We start from the raw sequence: 11,302 nt of genomic DNA on the forward strand, positions 1-11,302 counted from the left end.
CTGGTGCACGACTACTTCACGGCCTACTTCCGATAACCATCTTGTGATTGCCTGGACATCATGTCTCTCTGACAACATTTGCACCATTGGGACGTGAGAGTTGTCCCTTCCTGTTAACACACCTTGATACAGGAAGATATTTCCAGACAAACCATTAGGCCTGAGAAGCTTTTTTACAACTGAGCCAGTCGCATCAAAGGCAACTATGGGGTGCTTTTCAATCTTGTACATCAGCATTTGAGTTTGACTCCAGTAGTGACAGAAGAACTTGTCTAATCCAATGTCCCAAATGCTTCCATTGTGAGGGGAACTGTATTTTAATGAGTGGAGAGACAGTATTGGGTTTTTATGAGCAACTTCTAGTTGATTTTGTTCATGTTTGGCTTTGCGCAGAGTTGTCAAATTTGGTAGATGGCTTGGCTCTGGATCACCAAAGTCCATCAGCTTTTCTGTCTCTGATGCTCTCCACACATGGGGCTGCAGTCTGCCTTCACAAAGTTCTTTTTTTACTTGTGCCCTCAGACTTCTGGACACGGCTCTCCTAGAAAAGCCAGTGTGCATGGATTCATCTGTGTTTGCCATTACACACTTCAGCACCATTGGGCAGTGATTTTCAGGTTCCTTTTCACATGTAATGTACAGCTGGCCACTACACTCTTTGCAAAAGCCTCTGATTTAATAAAACAAGATACAGTTCTGGGGTACACCTTGGCTCGTTTAAAAGTAATGGTGCACGTACTTGTAACCTCTTTCCAGATTCCCTGGTTTACAACATGAGTCCATGTACCTGGTTTCAAAATTGTGTATTCCCTTTTCTTGAAAGTATTCTTTTTGTATGTGACTTTATGTGGAATCATATGTATCCACTGTTCAAATGGGAGCTCCACATTGAAAGTCTTGCAGTCTTTGTTTTGAAAAGGAGAGCTGCTTTGTTCAAAATCATTATCATTGTCACTACTGTCTGTGTCAGTCAGTCTCTCTTCATCACTGTAATCCAGAGCAGCCCATACATTGTGTCTGTTTAATTTAACAAAAGTGTAAAGAGCTTTTGGTGTCATCTTTTCACCAAGTTGTTTGCATAGATTTTGCCATATGTCATCACTTGGAGTTGAAACTTTTCCATTTTTTATGACTGCTTCTTTAGAAGCACGAAGGACTTCAAATACTGCAATTTTGTCCACCACTGATTTCTTTGGCATCTGTCAAGCAAAAATTAAAAATGTGATATATTACTGCTATAATTTGATTATAACTTTAATTCTACATCTTTAAGTGGACATAAAATTACTTACTTTTATACACTGTTTTGACATAGTGAATTGAAGTGTTGATGATTGCTGTTGGTCATGGAATCTAGCTTAAAAATGCAAATAAGATAGCTAGCACATGTTTTCTTCAACTCTTGTTTTTTTTCTCTCAGAAGAAGAATGTGTATGATAGCACCCCCTGGTGATCACAAACCAAACACAGGTCGCTATGTTTGGTTTTTTTGGCAGAGTTGTACCAGTTTATCCTTAACAAGATCTAGTTCAAAATTCATTTGATCGGTATAAAAATGAATGTAGTCAATGTTCATAGCTCATCATCAAAATACTTGTAGATAAATCCGTGCACTGTTGAGATAAATCTGTGTCTGTGTCAATCCCACACATGTTTAATAGCCCACTCATTTAATAGCCTTTTGTGACCATGGCTACAGAAGTTTGACTCTTGCAAAAAATATAAATCGGCCCTTTCAGGTAACATTGACAGTTACCTAAGATTTACAGTTCTTCAGGCTGTTTGGAGCCTTTGAGTTCAGATTTGCTGAATCACTGAAGTGCACTCCTGTCCTGTGTATGTTAATTTTATACAACTTGCTCATGACAGCCCACATACAAATGACAGCACTTTTGTTAATATTACCATTTGACTTAAAAGCTACAGTTCACATATTATTAGGTTAATGTTTTAACAACCATTAGCATTTTAGCATAAACCCTGCTGGTAGCACACTAGATGGAGTAAGGTAATGTTAAGAAACATGGTAGTCAGTGATCCACAACCAGCTTATTGGCTCAAAACACCTTATCTAATTATAAACTGATACGCACCTACTGGCATGCCCCTTTAAATTTCTTCATAAATGTTATTTAATGTTATTATTACGGCAGCACGGTGGTTAGCACTGTTGCTGCACAGCAAGAAGGTCCTGAGTTCAATTCCACCATCACGCCAGGGTCTTTCTGTGTGGAGTTTGCAGGTTCTCCCCGTGTTTGCGTGGGTTCTCTCCAAAGACATGCAGCTTGTGGTGATAGGTTAATTGGTTAATCCGAATTGCCCATAGGTGTGAATGTGAGTGCGAATGGTTGTCTGTCCCTGTGTGTTGGCCCTGTGACAGACTGGCAACCTGTCCAGGATGTACCCCGCCTCTTTATCTTTAAAATAATAGCGCCACAAACAAAATTTTTTGCAGCACAAACCAGCACAAACATAGCACAAACCTGTGACATCAACTTTTGTTTGATTTGGGTGATGTGGGGGGCTGGTTGACCTTTTGACGTTTGCATTTTCATTAATATCTTTAAAACAGAGGCAGCACAAACGACAATTTTAGCAGCACAAACCAGCACAAACGTAGCACAAACTTTTGACGCCAGTTTTTTTTTGATTCCATTAATGTGGGGGGCTGGTTGACCTCTGATGACCGCTAGAAATTTTTCTTGAATATCTTTAAAATGAAAACGGCAAAAAATAAACTTTTGCAGCATGCACAAACGTAGCACAAACGTTTGATACCACTTTTGTTGGATTTGAAGAAGGTGGGGGGGCCAACTTCACTCACATGCCGATCATGCAATAACCCAGCCCTCTGTGGTAGATCTCACTGACAATGAACATAATCGGGCCGCTGATGATCTGTTGGTGGAAAACATAAATTAAGAACCATCAAACCACTTTGTAAATAATGATGGAGCTTCCATAAGTGGATATTTGGAACTGAATGACACATTACCATGGGATGGTCTGCCAAATGTAGGTGAAAGTGAAGATTCTGTTGCAGTTGTTATTATTAGTGGGGATAACAGGGTGGATATTAGTGTGGTTGAACTAAACCCTGAAACACTGTTTACAGAAAAAGAGTCTGATCCACCTCATCACACATTGTCTCTCTCACCGGGGCTGACAGGAGAGGCCAATATTCCTGACCAAGCACCCCCTGAACCACGATCTTGTCCCGTAATACTGACTGTTAGAAGAGGTCATTGTCTTACTGATTTGATCAGTGCCATTCATCCGGCATGACTTTCAGTGTGAAGAATGGCAGGCTATAGCTAGAATGTTTGTTGTAGGGTGGAAACAAGCTGGTTACTTCCCAGTGAAGCTTGCAATACCCTTTCTGGAGGAGATACAGCTCGACAACCAGTAGTTTAAAAGATTCCTTTCTTTTGTATGTCTCACAAGAAGAGCGATCTGTTCTCCTGAAGGCTTTGGATGACTTCAATTCAGTGGATACAGATGAATTGCTGGAAGTACTTGATGCACATGAGTGCAAGCAGGTCCCTACCAAGGACACACTGCTCCCTGTTTTGGCACAGATAGGACAAAAAGTACTTATTGAGGCCCCAATGTTTGTAATCAAGTGCTGGCGTCCCATTGTGGGTTCTGTAGCTGGTTTACTCCCACCAGAAGGACTGCATCATTTCATTGAAGAAAAAAAACCAACTGTAAAAACAGTGAAGGAGCTTCTAGACTTTCCAGAGGAGATGACAGCTGCCCAGTCAACAGTTTCTCGTTACCTGAAAAGGTACATTGGAGAAATTGATTTCAATTATCTTCAGCTTTTCCTGCAGTTCTGTACAGGATCCAATCTGTTGGATAAAGCCATACTAATTGAGTTAATAGAAACTACAGATTTCCTCCACAGACCACAATCCCACACATGTGGATGTGTACTAAAGCTGCCACTTGGTTATCACAGCTATCCAGACTTTTGCAGTGAATTTTACAGCATTCTCGCAAGCTCTATGTGGGTGATGGATGTGGTGTAGGTCAGTGTTTTCCAACCTTGGTCCTCAAGGCACTCTGCCCTACACGTTTTAGGTTTTCCACCCTAACAGTTCATAAAAACACGGGTGTAGTTAACAGTAACATGAAGGAATGAATGTGAATATTCAATAGACTGGGTGGTTAAGTTCTCTTAACAGTGCAGCCTTTTTTTTCCCCATCTGGTCAGTAAGTGCTTCCTTAGTCTCCCCCCCCCCCCCCCCCCCCCAATTAAAATAGTAAGCTAAAGGGAATGTTCAGGTTTTTTGAAGTGGAGTTACCTGTAGTAGACAGCACTTAGCACTCTGACTTTGCAGAAGCAGCAGTGAGTGTTGGGGACAATATAAGGCAACAAATTGCTTGGGGAATGAGACCACAAAATAACACCAGTTGAAAATACATATACATATTTAAATAATATTTTCAGTGCTTCACCTGGTGGGAATCCTAAACATAGAAGTGCATCTGTTCCTGCTGCACACATTGTTACTGTGTTTCTGGTTAGTGCCAAAATAAATTACTAATTTTAACATTCTAATTCTAAAGCAATCTAGGATTGCTTTAATCTATTCCACAATAACAAAACTATATGCATCCCTGTCTGCAATTATTCGGGCTTGCAGTATAAAGAAAAAAAAGTCTACTGTTATAAAAACTGGTTAAAATATAAATAGTTGATAAAAGGTTTAAAAATCATATGCTTTGGTACAAATGTATTTCATTTACAGTTAAGAGTCCAATAATTAAAAGGGTTTCATGATTTAGAGTTATTTTCTGTGCACAATAAATATGTTGGGGTGTAACCTAAGCTTATTTACCCATCTAATGTCAGTTATCTCAATATTGTATTGTCATTGGTTGTTGTGCTGACGAGCCAGTCAATGTCATTCTTTTCTGCTATGGGGGCGGGACGAGTGGTAAGTTTGTGTGAATCTGTGGGAGCGGACACAGAAGCTAAGTCCGAAGAGAGAGATGTCGTAAGGCAAACGTGGTGTGGATTTTGCATCTAAGTGTATCATTGAGGTCGACTACCCGTGGTCCTGATATTACTTATTTGTGATCTGCAAGAGGTAAATGAGACTGTGTGCCTTGACATTTGTACTGTAACTATTCGTTATAGTGGTAAAATGGCGTGATATGTGATGCTAACTAGCGGCTTGCTAATTAGCGCAGCTTACCGCATTATGTGGTGTGATGCCATGCTGTATGTTTAGCTCTGTGATTTTCAGTCAAAGCATGCTAATGCTAAATCGTTATGTGATAGCATTTGGTATTGTAGCTCAAGTGTTTTAATATGTTTAGAAGCCGATGGACGCTCTGAAAGGAGAGGGAGAGAGAGGTTTCTGCCCGGATGGACCCTGCTGTTTTCTTACCCCTGACTGTCTACACTACTGGTGAACTAACTGCTTCTAAGGTGCAACTAGAAAAATTTGCATTTCCTGCGAAAATGCTGTGTGGATGCCTTTACGCTGAGGATGTCTGCTGAAAAAAGCTGAAAAAGTTGAAAAAAAAAAACAAAAAAAATATTGCCCGAGTGGGATTCGAACCTGGCCCTTCTGGTACTCAAGGGAGGTTCTCATCTCACTGCGCCACAGTCATTCTCTCAAAGAAGAGGTGGAGAGACTGACAATTGTGCTGAAATGAGCAGAAGAGGCTTAGAATTGTGCTGATAAGAGGTGGAAAGGCTGAAAATGTTTCAGAAGAGGTGAATAAGCAGAATTTGGGCAGAAAAGAGGTGAAAACTCTGAATATTTTGCTGAAAAGAGTTCAATCAGTAAAATTTCTTCTGAAAAGAGTTCAATCAGCAGAATTTTGCTGAAAAATGTTTTTTTCTGAAAACAGCAGAAAAAACTGAAAATTTTGCTGAAAAGAGTTGAATGAGCAGAATTCTGCTGAAAAGAGTTCAATGAGCAGAATTCTGCTTTGAATCATCTTTAGATTCATCTTGTGTGGGTCTGCTATCATGTGTCCCATCCTCTTCAGATGCTGCCACCATCTGTTTTCAGAGAAGACAACAATATGTTTGGTCATTTTTGATGGATTGATTGTGGAAGCACTGAAACTGAGGATGAATTTCACATCTCTTTGTGGCACAGGACACCCAGTTTTGTTTTTCATGGCTACCTTAGGAATCCTTTTACGTTCTTGTTCTTCCTCCTCTTCTGAATAGCCTTCAGATTCATCCTGTGTGGGTTTCCAGTCATCTGTCCCATCATCTTCAGATGAGCTCACAGACTGTTATTAGAACAGAAAAATATATATTTTACTCATTTTTCATGGATGTGTGGAAACAAAACACTTACATCTTTAACTGCAGGAGAAGAAACTCTGCTGGATTTTTCCTGCCCACCTTAGGAACCCATTCCCTCGCTTCATCCTCCTCCTCCTCTTCTGGATTGTCTTCTTGTGTGAGTTTCCCCACATCTGTCCTATCATTTTTGTAAAAGACCACCATCTGATTTTAGAAAAGTAAAAGTAAAAAGGTAAAAGATTAGTAATCAGTGAAAACACTAAAAACAAGCACAAGAACATACATTACATACTTTTCTCTTGCGCAACTGGTATGTCACTTTTTGTAGATGCTCCACCCCCTTTTTCAAATCCTGTTTAGTTTCTCTTATTGTGGCTCCGGCACTACAGGCAACCTCACCCTGACCTGGGCTCACCATCTGTTTATGGTACAAATTAAATATGTTTTGTTCATGATGGAGTAAATGATTATATATGAAAGAAGTGCAACCAATCAAAACTCTTACCAAGGGAATCAGGGCACACATACCTTGTTACTGCTACACTGGAAGAGCGTTCTGTCTAAAAGCTCCTCTGTTCCTGATGACTGCTGCTCTTCCTTGTCAGATCCTTCACTGTCCTCGTCCTGCACAGATCCTCTGTCCTCTCTCCTTTTCCTTTTATTTGCTGCATATGTTGCAATTGCATTGGTGGTCAGTGCTCGGCTCTGGAGTGTGTCCTCTGCAGGGTCCTCAGCTGTGCAAAGCAATATTACTAAATATGAATAAATGTAAGTGTATAGATAAATATATGACTTCACTTTAGCTTATTTAAATAACCTTGATAAAATCTTTTGGCTGTGATGGCATCATGGCACATAAATGTTGCCACTCTGTCGTAAGATTTACGTCCCAACTGTCGCTTGGCCTGAAAGAATAATGTTTTAAAAAGAAACCACATGAATAAAACCCATGACACTTTAACCTACTTCATTGTGTGTCAAAAAATAAAAATGAAAAGTTTTCTCACATACAGCGGGGAAAATAAGTATTTGACACATCAGCATTTTTATCAGTAAGGGGATTTCCAAGTGGACTATTGACACAACATTTCCACCAGATGTTGCCATCAAGCCAAATATTGAAGTCATACAATCAAATCAGAACATATAAGTATACAAGTTAAACCATAATAAATAAAGTGAAATGACACAGGGAATAAGTATTGAACACACTTTATTCAATACTTTGTAGAAAAGCCTTTGTTGGTGATTACAGCTTCTAGACGCCTCTTGTATGGATAGACCAGTCGTCTGCATTGCTCAGGAGTGATTCTGGCCCATTCTTCCACACAAACGGTCTTTAAATCTTGAAGGTTCCTTGGGCCTCTTTTATGAACTTTAATCTTCAGTTCTCTCCATAGATTTTCTATGGGATTTAGGTCAGGTGATTGACTGGGCCATTCAAGCAACTTGATTTTCTTTCTTTGAAACCACTTCATTGTTTCCTTGGCCTTGTGTTTGGGATCATTGTCTTGCTGAAATGTCCACCCTCTTTTCATTTTTAGCTTCCTGGTAGATGGCAGCAGATTTTTATCCAGAATGTCCCGGTACATCTCTCCATTCATCCTGCCTTCAATAATATGAAGTCTGCCAGTACCCCTTGCTGAAAAGCAGCCCCAAACCATGATGCTTCCACCCCCAAACTTGACTGTTGGTATGGTGTTCTTGGGGTGGTGAGCAGTGCCATTTCTTCTCCAAACATGGTGTGTAGAATGACTGCCAAAAAGTTCAATTTTGCTTTCATCTGACCATACTATAGTCGTCCAATAATCCACAGGCTTCTCCAAATGCTGTTGCGCAAATTTTAACCGAGCCTTGACATGCTTTTTGTTCAGCAATGGAGTCTTGCGTGGTGAGCGTGCATGGATGCCATGGCGGTTCAGTGCATTGCTTATAGTTTTCTTTGAAACAACAGTACCTGCTGATGCAAGGTCTTCCTGAAGTTCTGTCCGAGTGGTTCTTGGCTCTTGGAGAACCCTCCTGATTATTCTTTGGACTCCTCGGACAGGGATCTTGCGTGGAGCACCTGATCGTGGCAGGTTTATGGTGAACTGATGCACTTTCCATTTCCGGATAATGGCCCCCACAGTGCTCACAGGAACATTCAGCATTCTGGAAATGCACCTATAACCATTCCCATCAAAATGCTTTTCAACGATAAGATTACGAAGATCTTGAGAGAGTTCTTTGCTTTTACCCATCATGAAGTCTTTCCTGTGTGCCTTCTGGGTAATGAGGAGCCTTTATAGGCCATCAATTAGGACTAAAGCAGCTGATATCAATTAGTACTGATAGGGGACAGGATTTCTCTATCAATACTGACAGATTTCAGGTGATCTCCTGGCTTTCTATGTCATTTTGCCCCTTGTTATCTCCATGTATTCAATACTTATTCCCTGTGTCATTTCACTTTATTTATTGTGGTTTAACTTGTATACTTATATGTTCTGATTTGTTTGTATGACGTCAATATTTGGCTTGATGGCAACATCTGGTGGAAATGTTGTGTCAATGGTCCACTTGGAAATCCCCTTACTGATAAAAATGCTGATGTGTCAAATACTTATTTTCCCCGCTGTAAGTGCTACAGGAGGAACGTAGCATGTTGAAGGTGGGGGCAATCCCCAGATTCATCATCTCCCAGGCTGCCTTGAAAAATACCGGTAGTCTATGAAGAACACCTCCACTAGAACTGTGGAAAAAAGTCGGTGCCTCCGAACCGCCTTCAACATACTCTCTGATATGATTGTAACGCTGCAACCAGGTATACTCATTCTTGTACAGGGGGACAGCTGCTTGCCCATGATATCTTTGAGTTTTGTGCTGTTTAACCTAATACATGAAAAGACATGTTTATTCAGCTGAATAAAAAAATGTCTATGTATACTTAGATTTATATCGTTTTAGTACATACACGGATGATGCGGGCACCCTGCTTAGCTTTTTCTGCCATTTCAACCTCCTCAGTAGTCATGTTGATGATCACTCCCTTTCGGTGACCAGTTATGGCAATAATATATCCGCCCAACAGTCCAAAAAACAATTTCAATATTGTTCTGCTCTGGGGTTGCTTCTCGAGGTCATCTGTAAAAACACAAAGAGAACACTACATGTATTAATATGCTATGCTAACACATACACTGCATTTACATGTCCAGTCCCTTGTGCAGATTATAGAGGGATTTTACAAGCACCATGTCTCAAGGACCATGCAAGCACCACAAAGTATCAAACAAATTTTCCAGACCAACCATACAAAAAAACCCAGTTTCCAATTACAAAACCCTGTAATGTGTCTTAAGATAGAAGATAGAAAGAGATAAAAGTCTCACGCCCCGTGCCGCCTCTACATATAGATAACAAATGCAAATGTGTTTGAGTAGTAGAAATGGCTGTTATAATGGCTGAGTGTGTGTGTGTGTGTGTGTGTGTGTGTGTGTGTGTGTGTGTGTGTGTGTGTGTGTGTGTGTGTGTGTGTGTGTGTGTGTGTGTGTGTGTGTGCGCCCGCGCGTCTGTGCGTCCAAAATATAACTCTAAATATTGAATGTAAATCTGTTCCAGATACCATAACTTGTAACTTGTTTTACTGAGGGTTAGTTATGCTCAGTTTCTGGCATGTTGAAAATAAATGAAACAAAGGAAAGAAAATGTGTAAGTTAACCAGTGTAATGAATCTGAGAATACAGGGAGTGCAGAATTATTAGGCAAGTTGTATTTTTGAGGAATAATTTTATTATTGAACAACAAACATGTTCTCAATGAACCCAAAAAATTCATTAATATCAAAGCTGAATGTTTTTGGAAGTAGTTTTTAGTTTGTTTTTAGTTTTAGCTATTTTAGGGGGATATCTGTGTGTGCAGGTGACTATTACTGTGCATAATTATTAGGCAACTTAACAAAAAACAAATATATACCCATTTCAATTATTTATTTTTACCAGTGACACCAATATAACATCTCCACATTCACAAATATACATTTCTGACATTCAAAAACAAAACAAAAACAAATCAGCGACCAACATAGCCACCTTTCTTTGCAAGGACACTCAAAAACCTGCCATCCATGGATTCTGTCAGTGTTTTGATCTGTTCACCATCAACATTGCGTGCAGCAGCAACCACAGCCTCCCAGACACTGTTCAGAGAGGTGTACTGTTTTCCCTCCTTGTAAATCTCACATTTGATGATGGACCACAGGTTCTCAATGGGGTTCAGATCAGGTGAACAAGGTGGCCATGTCATTAGTTTTTCTTCTTTTATACCCTTTCTTGCCAGCCACGCTGTGGAGTACTTGGACGCGTGTGATGGAGCATTGTCCTGCATGAAAATCATGTTTTTCTTGAAGGATGCAGACTTCTTCCTGTACCACTGCTTGAAGAAGGTGTCTTCCAGAAACTGGCAGTAGGACTGGGAGTTGAGCTTGACTCCATCCTCAACCCGAAAAGGCCCCTCAAGCTCATCTTTGATGATACCAGCCCAAACCAGTACTCCACCTCCACCTTGCTGGCGTCTGAGTCGGACTGGAGCTCTCTGCCCTTTACCAATCTAGCCACGGGCCCATCCATCTGGCCCATCAAGACTCACTTTCATTTCATCAGTCCATAAAACCTTAGAAAAACCAGTCTTGAGATATTTCTTGGCCCAGCCTTGACGTTTCAGCTTGTGTGTCTTGTTCAGTGGTGGTCGTCTTTCAGCCTTTCTTACCTTGGCCATGTCTCTGAGTACTGCACACCTTGCGCTTTTGGGCACTCCAGTGATGTTGCAGCTCTGAAATATGGCCAAACTGGTGGCAAGTGGCATCTTGGCAGCTGCACGCTTGACTTTTCTCAGTTCATGGGCAGTTATTTTGTGCCTTGGTTTTTCCACACGCTTCTTGCAACCCTGTTGACTATTTTGAATGAAACGCTTGATTGTTCGATGATCACGCTTCAGAAGCTTTGCAATTTTGAGACTGCTGCATCCCTCTGCAAGATATCTCACTAT

The 11,302-nt window shown here is 40.6% G+C and overlaps 1 long non-coding RNA gene across 2 annotated transcripts; it reads right to left on the minus strand.

The window, feature by feature from the left end:
• Positions 1 to 5,648: 5,648 nt before the first annotated feature.
• Positions 5,649 to 7,006, minus strand: LOC146706846 (uncharacterized). 2 transcript variants are annotated; one of them, XR_014920689.1, is made up of 4 exons: positions 6,806 to 7,006; positions 6,570 to 6,695; positions 6,151 to 6,481; positions 5,649 to 6,022 (listed from the first exon to the last, which is right to left on the minus strand). It is a non-coding gene; the product is annotated as an uncharacterized LOC146706846 (long non-coding RNA). The 2 variants fall into 2 exon arrangements; XR_014920688.1 differs by having other exon boundaries at positions 5,649 to 6,481.
• Positions 7,007 to 11,302: the final 4,296 nt, after the last annotated feature.

Source organism: Copadichromis virginalis, linkage group LG6 (genome assembly GCF_057382275.1).
Source record: "Copadichromis virginalis isolate Kocher_CV1m ecotype Utaka linkage group LG6, C_Virginalis_male_GT1.1, whole genome shotgun sequence".
NCBI classification, from domain to species: domain Eukaryota; kingdom Metazoa; phylum Chordata; class Actinopteri; order Cichliformes; family Cichlidae; genus Copadichromis; species Copadichromis virginalis.